The following is a 9,840-nucleotide window of genomic DNA, read 5'->3' on the forward strand; positions in this document are numbered from 1 at the left end:
AGAAATTAAGTTAGCGAAGAAGAATAAACGAGAACGAGGTATGTCAATGGTGCAAACTGCTATACAGTTTAGGGATAGTGAGGAAGAACAAGAGAGCGAACAGATGCTTAGGGTCCGTAAATTAGCGGTAGATAAGTGCTATCCAGCTTTGCCACCTAAACAGCAAGAAGAGAAGGAAGATCTTGTGAAAGATCCTTTAATGGCGCATCTATTGAGTTCGCCACCCCCTTATGCACAGAATGCTATGGCACCTCCGCCACCAGTTGTAGTTGCGCAACCTCCGGTTGCTTTGCCACTTGCGATTCCTCAAAAGCCAGCTCCTCTTCCGTTGGCTACTATTCCTTTGGTGCAGCCTTCTCAAGGGCCGCCGACTTTGCTACCTAATTCGTCTGCTAGTCCTACACCTATCTTGTATACTCCTCCTGTTCCGATTTTGGCTTCCTCTCATTCTGTTCCATCTCTTCCTCTTTTGTCACCTTCTCCTTCTGCTTGACAGAGAATGACTGATGCGGTGGCTAGTCTCTTTTCTCCTCTTTTGGGTTCAATGGGTGTGCCTCCTGTTGTCGAGCGTAGGCATTCGCGTAGTCAGTTGCCTAATGTTGATGAAAGGACAGTGTTAGATCACTTGGCGCGTAAATGGGTTACGTATCCTACACATTATGATCTTGAGGGTGTTATGGATGTTTTCCAGCAATGGGAAGCACCGAAACAACGGTATGTTTTCGATATGATGTGTTCTTTCATTCGTGAACAATGGGAAGATATCGAGTTAGGTCAAACTCCGCCTGAGTTGTACCGTATACGTTCCGAGTTTGCGAAAGGGACTGTTGTGGGTCTCGGAATTGAGAAAGCAGTTGGGACGTTGTTGTCGTTACGGAATACATCTCCTTCTGACCCACTGTTTGAGCCTGATTCGTCAGTTAGGAGAAAGGCGCGTCAATATCCGATGCGTGAGGTTCCTCCAGTTTGGAGACCAGCTGATGCAACAGTTAATCCGCCTATTCCTGCACACTTTCAGCGTGTCTGGGTACATGTTCCGTGGAAGCGTGTTGAAGTCTTAGCGCTTAAGCAGACTTTGCCTGATCCGCGCAAAAATCCAGCAGGGTACTATAAGGAGCTAACTCAGACTGTGGGTTCATGTATCATGAATCTGGCAGATATAGATATGTTGTTTGGGAATGTTGTTCCACAGCCTATTCGGGGTAAGATTCGTCACACGGATCATGCGCATGAATTAGGTGATACATGGAATAATCTTAGTGCTGCGAATGATAGACAAGTGTGTGGTGCTAAGCCGGAGGATTTGATTACTAACCTTCCTAGTAGGATTATTAACTATATGAAGACTCTAATGCCTGAAGTGCGTGTTAATTGGGACAAGTTGTCTGCGTGCAAGCAGAAGAAAGACGAAACTGTGTCTGACTTTTTCACGCGGTTCGAAGAGACATTTGTAGACCACAGTGGTCAGGACATGAGTACCGAAGGTGGCCAGAGATTGTTGGTCGACAAATTCGTTCATAATTTGCTTCCTAAATTGTGCAATAGGTTGAAGGATTCTGAGAGTGCTTGGGCTGTTTCCACGTCAGCACAGATTTTAGCTACTGCCCAGTACTATGAAAATAGGAATAAGGATGAGACAGAGAAAGCGGATAAGAAGACTAAGGAATTGAAGACTAAAGTTCTTCTACAACAAGCTTATCCGCCCCGTAATAATCAGCACGATTATCAGCAGAATCAACAATATTCGAGAAACTCGCAAAGGTACGAGTCTTCTCAACCACATTTTCCCGTTGGTCCTAATCAGTGTGCATATTGCAAAGAAGAAGGCCATTTCAAGAGTAGTTGTCCGGTTCTGTTACAGCGCACAAATGGTGCTTCTGGTGTGAGAGGTCGAGGTGCTCAACAAGCGCCTAGAGGAAGAGGTCGTGGTCAGAATACGCGTTCTTTGCCTCCACGGAACTCTATGAATAGCTTTGATCAGCAGAATGGTGCGTCTGGTAGGACGGCACAGTACTATGCGGACGATTACTATATTGAAGGTGAGGAAGTGGATGGTAATGATTGCTAGGACAGCCATAGACAAAGAGAGGGAGTTGAGAACACTACGTATTCAGGGATTTCGTTTGAACCCTCGGGTTCCATTTTGTGTACGGCAGCCATTTTGTGTGGTTGCCCTCACATAGGCCGATGACTGCGGCCGAACGAGTCCTTGGGACACGTACACCTTAGCTGACTCTTGTTTGACCTGGCCGAACTGACTCCCTTGCCCGAGGCTGACCTCACTGAGCCAGTTCCTTGTTAAGCAGCTGGTCAGATAGAGATCAAAGAGCAGGACATTGCTGAGTTTATGGTACACTGCACCCACCCTTCTATCTTGCTTCTCATCTGTTTCTGTTCCTTCCTTTATGGCTTAATCACTGATTTGGGTTGAGGTTTTATGATGGGTTTGTCCGGCCTGATCGAACAGGAATATTGGAATGTGCTTGGTCATTTCTGGTGGGCTGGACAACGGAGAGTGGGATTGTCGTCATGCGCTACTTTTGAAATGTCACGTTCTTATTGGTCAGTTTGTATGTAATCGATGCTAGCCTGGAATGTGATTTTTGGCATAAAAGACCATGCTCCGCTCATTGAATTTGTGCAGTCTCTAGCGAACCACCCGTGTTGTGCTTCGTAGACCTCTGTTCCTGGTTGCAGCCAATAAACTTGGTCTTTGACGTCATCAAGAAGTGTCCCGTGTCTCTGTTTGCCGAGGCAGGGGAATCCGAACACATCGGGCGCTATCCCTGGCGCCGCTGGGTTCTAAAACCCGGTTCTTCAATACCCTGTAGTTTTAGTTAATATTTCCTATACACAGATTTACACACCTATGATTGACTGCCTCTATGTAGTGTGAATGATGTAAAGTGCTGACACCCTGCACTGGTATGAGTGGCACTATATAACTAATTAAATGCATCTGAGAGAGTGGTTATGGAGACTTGAGCAGCACTATTAAAGGGTGGAAGTGAGGGAATGTGTGGCGGAGCTGGGTTGTTGAATACCAAGGCTGTCTATCTGATTTCATCTCCTGCCTCCTTTATCCACCAACATACTCTCCCTCCACTTTATCTCACTCTTCCAGTTTCTTTCTCATCTTTGCTTTCTCTTTTTTCTCCATTTTTCCTATTTCCCTTCTTCCTTCTGCCAACAACTCTTGATGCCTTTCTCTTGTTCGTTTTACATTCTGATGGTTTATATAATGTACCGGTCTCTAACAATGAATACAGTTACGCCTCACCTGCAGACACCAACTTAAATTAAGCATCATTAGCTTGCAGCCCACAAAGGAAATGCCAGAGTGGCCATTCTGGCCCTTTCTGCATTTTATATCCTTCCTGAAGAGCAGATACACATTTTCCTCTCCTTTCTGCAAGAAACAAGGATCCCAGCCATCTCCCTTCCCTATGGAAGGGAGAAGTGTGCGTGGTGATCGGTCTCTCCGACTGCCAGGGAACCGCCCGCCATTGTAATATGGCGGGCAGTAATGCAGTCATCAATGGCGGTGGATCTGTCAACGACGCAGTGATGTGGCAGTCCCACCACCATTATAATCACCCCCTAAGTTTAATGTAATGAAAAAGTCCAATGGAGGTACCAATGGACGAGGTGGACTGGCCTCAAGGGTCTTGTTACCTCAGTGACAGCGTCACTATCGCTCTAGTGTGTGCTTCTTCGTATGCCTGCTCGCAAAACTGGAGGTGAACTGCATGGATTGTGGAGGACAGGCCTTCAAGGTTAACTCACACTTGCCACCGTTAGGGTCCACCAGCTGGTGCTAAGACACCAGGGCTTCTAAGGTCTATCGGGCCTTCTAAGGTGTAGCATCGGAATGAGCTCTGTCAGGAGTGTGGTCTGGTGGACTGGTCATGAAGGCTGAAAATGGTACTCCAGTTCCAAATTTGGCAGCTCTGGCCAGAGTGCCACATTCTCTCCCCTACTGAATGCCATACTGCCCCACTGGGAGAAACTGGCACTTCCTTCAGCTACAACCCAATTGTGCTGAGACTCAATTCAAAATATGCGTTAGACACGAGTAAAATGCTACTTGAAAAAAAGTAACAACACCCTGTAAAAAGCAAACACTGAATGCAAGGATGAGCAAAGCATGTAAAATGTAAGCAGGAACAACATGGTTACCTTAACGGTTTTAAACTCATTATTCAGAAATCAGTAAGTGATTTTGCCTGAAAATTTCAGGACATGACTACAGGGCCAGGAAGGGACCCGTTTCAATGTCCATTCCTTATATCCTTACAACGTGTAAGCAATTTGGTTTAAAAAAGACCAAATCCCTCAACACAGAGCTGCGGTACACATTTTATAGGCTAAAATAATTAAAACAGTTGAAAATAGCAACAAATGGCCCATACACGACACAAAATTTATGAGGTAGGTGACAAGGCGGGCAAGTTACTCGCGTGGCTGGACAGACGTGACAGGCGGGACAGGTGGATAGCACAGCTTGCGGTGGAGGGAGGGAACCCTACTACGGATCCACATACAATAGTTCACATGGTAGCACAGCACTACATGATGGTATACTCCTCTACATCCACTATCTCGGAGGAAGAGGCATACACCTACATCAAAGACCTTAAAATGCCCACATTATCCGCGGCAGAAGCACAAGCCTTAAACGAAGACCTTGCGACCGATGAGGTGCAGTTAGCTATTAACCTCATGCGCGCTAGCGGAATTCCGCTCCTGCGCTGAGATTTTTAAAAACGCATGTTACGTGACGAGCTGGGCTCGTCATCAGCGTGCGAGGAGGCTACGCCATGACAAGCCCAGCACGTCATCAGCGTGGAAGGGGTTAAAGCACTACAGGTGGGTAAGGCGCTAGGGCCTAATGGTATACCAGTTGAATTATTTAAACAGCTGACAGGCACGATTGCGCCACATCTGCTGAATATGTTTAAAGAAAGCCTAGAGGATGGGGTACTTCCATTGGATCAACGCACGGCTACTATTGTTGCTATATTAAAACCGGGGAAGCCAGCTGACCAGTGTACGTCCTATCGCCCGATCTCCCTCATAAACGCTGAGGCTAAAATACTTGCTAAATTATTGGCGCTTCGTCTCTCGTCCCATCTGCCCAAACTCATACATAAAGACCAGTATGGCTTTACGCCCGGCAGGAACACGGCAGTCAATTTAAGGAGAGTACGTGCTGTATTGGCACATGCGGAATATCTTCAGGAACCGGCTGTAATACTATCCCAGGACGCACATATGGCGTTTGACACGGTCCACTGGCCCTTCTTATTTGCGGTGCTACGCCATTTTGGGTTTGGCCCAAAGTTCTGTGCCTGGATCCGCTTGTTGTATGAGAAGCCCATGGCGCATGTCACTGCTAACGGCCACATCTCATCGGACTTTCCCTTGTCCAGAGGCACGCGTCAGGGTTGCCCACTGTCCCTGTTACCGTTTGCCATGGTTTTGGAACCTTTGGCGGAATGATTGGGAAGATAGAATATCCCTGTACGCAGACGATATACTATTATATTTCACCTCTCCCAAGCTCTCTATTAACACTCTTCTGGATGTCTGCACAGCCTACGGCCGAGCATCTGGCTATTCGATTAACTGGTCTAAATCCACCATGTACATACTGCGTGGGCCCCCACCACGTTTACCGGACGGCTGTCCATTACGGACTGCAGACGTGCGTTTAAGTATCTAGGAATATACATCACAGCTAGCCCGGTTGACTTCAATGCACATAACTTACAACCCCCCCTTGATCGTCTTAAACGTGACATACGGAACTGGGAATCGCTGCCGCTGACCCTGCTGGGCAAGGCACCGCTTTTCAAAATGATGGCCCTAACCCGCTTTCTCTATATTTTAGAAAACACACCATACCCCGTACATGCCACCTATTTTAAAACAATTGCAGCACAAGTCTCAGTGCTATTGTGGGGTCATAAGCCAGCACGTATATCGCAGGCCAAGCTAACACGAAGCTGGTACGATGGAGGCATAGCGCTCCCGGACATCTGCCTTTACTACTGGGCATCACAGTTGAAGGTTATTAACCAGTGGCTGCATCTCCCACAGTCCGAACCAGCTCTGAAGGCAGACAGGGCACAGTTGGAGTTGTCTAGTGTGCTGGCTCCCCTCTATGATAAATCCCTAACCGTCACAAAGTTTGGCCCACTAAAACACACACTCACTATATGGCACGTGGCACTGACCAGGTTGGGATGGTGGGGAGTGTTGACACAGTTGACTCCGTTATGGGACACAAAGAAGCTGGGGAAACTCAGGCAAACCAAGGGCTTTGACCGCTGGGATGCTATAGGCATTTCAACTATTGGGGATCTATGGCAGAGGGGACACGTACTACCCTTGGAGACACTGAGACAACAGTATGATCTGGCACCATCAGAACATTTCCGGTATATGCAGATACGTCATGCATTGACAACGACACTGACACCTGAAATGGACATCCCAGAGGCATCCCCTCTCGAGGACAGACTACTCACAGACTATATGCCATCAAAGGCGACATCACTGACGTATCGTAAGCTAATAAATAATTTACCTGACCCAATGGTGGCCTTACGGGAGAAATGGTTGCATGATTGTGGGGACATTGATGACTCGGAGTGGCAAGAGGCGATTGCGTCTCCGAAAGAAGTGGGCATCTCCTCCGTCTCCACTTGGTGCAACTACGCATATTACATAGATCATATTACACTAAAGACACATTGCATAAGATGAAACGGATTGCACACCCATACTGCCTGCGGGGATGTGGTGAAGTAGGGACCTTCTATCACACAATATGGGACTGCCCGAATAATTGCACACTACTGGGTTCAAGTGATGCAAACCATGTCTCAATCGGAAGAAATTTCCATACTGCCAGACCCTAGACCAGAGGTCTTCAAACTTTTTGATGCCGAGACCCCCTTGTAAAACCTTTTTAGGGGTAAGGACCCCCTTCTGACAAAAGTTTCTAGAAACCGGTACTCCTCATCATCATCTTTTGACAACCATAAATGCGCCTGTTAGACCTCATCACATCCATCCATCATTCATCCACTCACTTTCACACATCCATCCATACTTTCATCCTTCCATCCATCCATCCTTCATCCACCCTTTCATCTTTCCATCCATACATCCATCCTTTACCCATCCACCCTTCCATCCATCCACCCATCATTCATCCACCCACCTTTTCACACATCCATCCATCATTCATCCATGCAACCTTTTATCCATCCATACATCAATCCACCCTTTCATCCTCCCATCCATACATGCATCCCTAATTCATCCACCCTTTCATCCATACATCCATCCACCCTTTCATCCATCCACCCACCCATCATCCATCCTCCCACCTTTTCACACATCCATCCATGCCTCATTCATCCATACAACCTTTTATCCATCCATACATCCATCCATCCATCGGTCCACCCTTTCATCCTTACATCCATACATCCATCCTTCATCCATCCACCCTTTCATCCTTCCATTCATACATCCATCCTTTACCCATCCACCCTTCCATCCATCCACCCATCATTCATCCACCCACATTTTTACACATCCATCCATCATTCATCCATGCAACCTTTTATCCATCCATACATCCATCCACCCTTTCATCCTCCCATTCATACATCTATCCATCATCCATCCACCCTTTCATCCATTCACCCACCCACCCTTTCATCCATCCACCCATCATTTATCCCCCCACCTTTTCACACATCCATCCATGTATCATTCATCCATGCAATCTTTTATCCATCCATACATCCATTCTTCATCCATCCACCCTTTCATCCATCCATCCACCCATCATTCATCCCCCACCTTTTCACACATCCATCCATGCATCATTCATCCATGCAACCTTTTATCCATCCATACATCCATCCATCCTTCATCCCTCCACCCTTTCATCCTTCCTTCCATCCACCCTTTCATCCATCCATCAATCCTTCATCTGTCCACCCTTTCATCCTTACATCCATACATCTATCCTTCATCCATCTATTCTTTACCCATCCAACCTTTCATCCTTACATCCATATATCCATCCTTCATCCATCCACCCTTTCATCCTTCCATCCATACATCCATCCTTTACCCATCCACCCTTCTATCCATCCACCCATCATTCATCCACCCACCTTTTCACACATCCATCCATCATTCATCCATGCAACCTTTTATCCATACATACATCCATCCACCCATTCATCCTCCCATCCATACATCGATCCATCATCCATCCACCCTTTCATCTATCCACCCACCCACCCTTTCATCCATCCACCCATCATTTATCCCCCCACCTTTTCACACATCCATCCATGCATCATTCATCCATGCAATCTTTTATCCATCCATACATCCATCGTTCATCCATCCACCCTTTCATCCATCCATTCACCCATCATTCATCCACCCATCTTTTCACACATCCATCCATCCATCCATCATTCATCCATGCAACCTTTTATCCACCCATACATCCTTCCTTCCATTCACCCTTTCATCCATCCTTTCATCCAGCCACCCTTTCATCCATCCACCCTTTTATCCACCCATTCATCATTCATCCACCCACCTTTTCACACATCCATCCATCCTTCATCCTTACATCCATCCATCCACCCATCATTCATTCACCCACCTTTTCTGTGCCTTTCTCATGGGGGAGGGGGTCAGTATCTCTCTGTGTGTTTTTCCTTCTTTCCCGGTCATGGGAGGGCATCTCTGTGCCTCCCTGCTGGGGGCGGGGGATGTGTCACGGGACCCACAGTTCCAGGCGCGCAATATTCATTGACCTCAAAGGGCAGGCTACACTACAGCCTGCTCCCCCAGCACCCCATCCCAACTTCCCCCAGCTCGAAACGGCTTCAGGGACACACACAGCCACACCCGAGTACTTGACAAGTCTTTTACTTGTTAATGAGGCTTCGATGTTTTTCACACCTCGGTGTGAATTAGGCCTCGCCATGAGCACCCTCATCAGCCCAAGCCAGGGACAGAATCTGCGACCCCCTTTAAAGGACTCCACGACCCCCCTGGGGGTCGCGCCCCACAGATTGAAGACCTCTGCCCTAGACGTTGCCTTTTGAATATATGGGAACCCAATGACCTCACACGTTCGGGACAGGGTTGGATGACACTGGGTATGCTGATGGCAAAGAGGAATATAGCACAGAAATGGGGCGGGATGGAGTCACCTACGCTAGCGGCTTGGAAGCATGATATGGATGCAGCGATGATTTCAGAACGGGCAGTGTTCTGCAATAGAGGTTGTCCCAAAAAATGGAGTAGGATCTGGGGGGCATGGAATAAATATAGAGGGGACATTTGTGAGCCACCCTCAGATGATGATAGTTCCAGCTCTGATTCGAATTGATGTGTTGGACATAATGCACTTGCTAACAGCCCATGTTGCGATTGATGGATTGAGATGTAATTGTACTTGTGACATAATCATAATGGTTTCTGCTGAAGAACTACTGTGCTCAACTTACTTTGTATCTTTGCCGGACAATGTATCGCACTGTTTTAAAAATGCAAATAAAAATATATATTTTTTAAAACAGTTGAAAATGCTCATAATAAACGTTTTCCACTCCACCCTTCAACCAGGTATTGCAATCCTGTTATGAATGGTGCTCTTTCCCACCCTGGGAAAACAATGTTGTTCAAAGAAAGAAGATAAAAAGAAAGTAGCGCTTCACTGGAAAACTCTGTAAAGCAGCGCTCAGGTGCATGGGTGTAAATAACAGTCTGGCCTGTCTGCTGACCACT

The sequence above is a fragment of the Lissotriton vulgaris genome, chromosome 7 (assembly GCF_964263255.1).
Source record: "Lissotriton vulgaris chromosome 7, aLisVul1.2, whole genome shotgun sequence".
NCBI lineage: Eukaryota > Metazoa > Chordata > Amphibia > Caudata > Salamandridae > Lissotriton > Lissotriton vulgaris.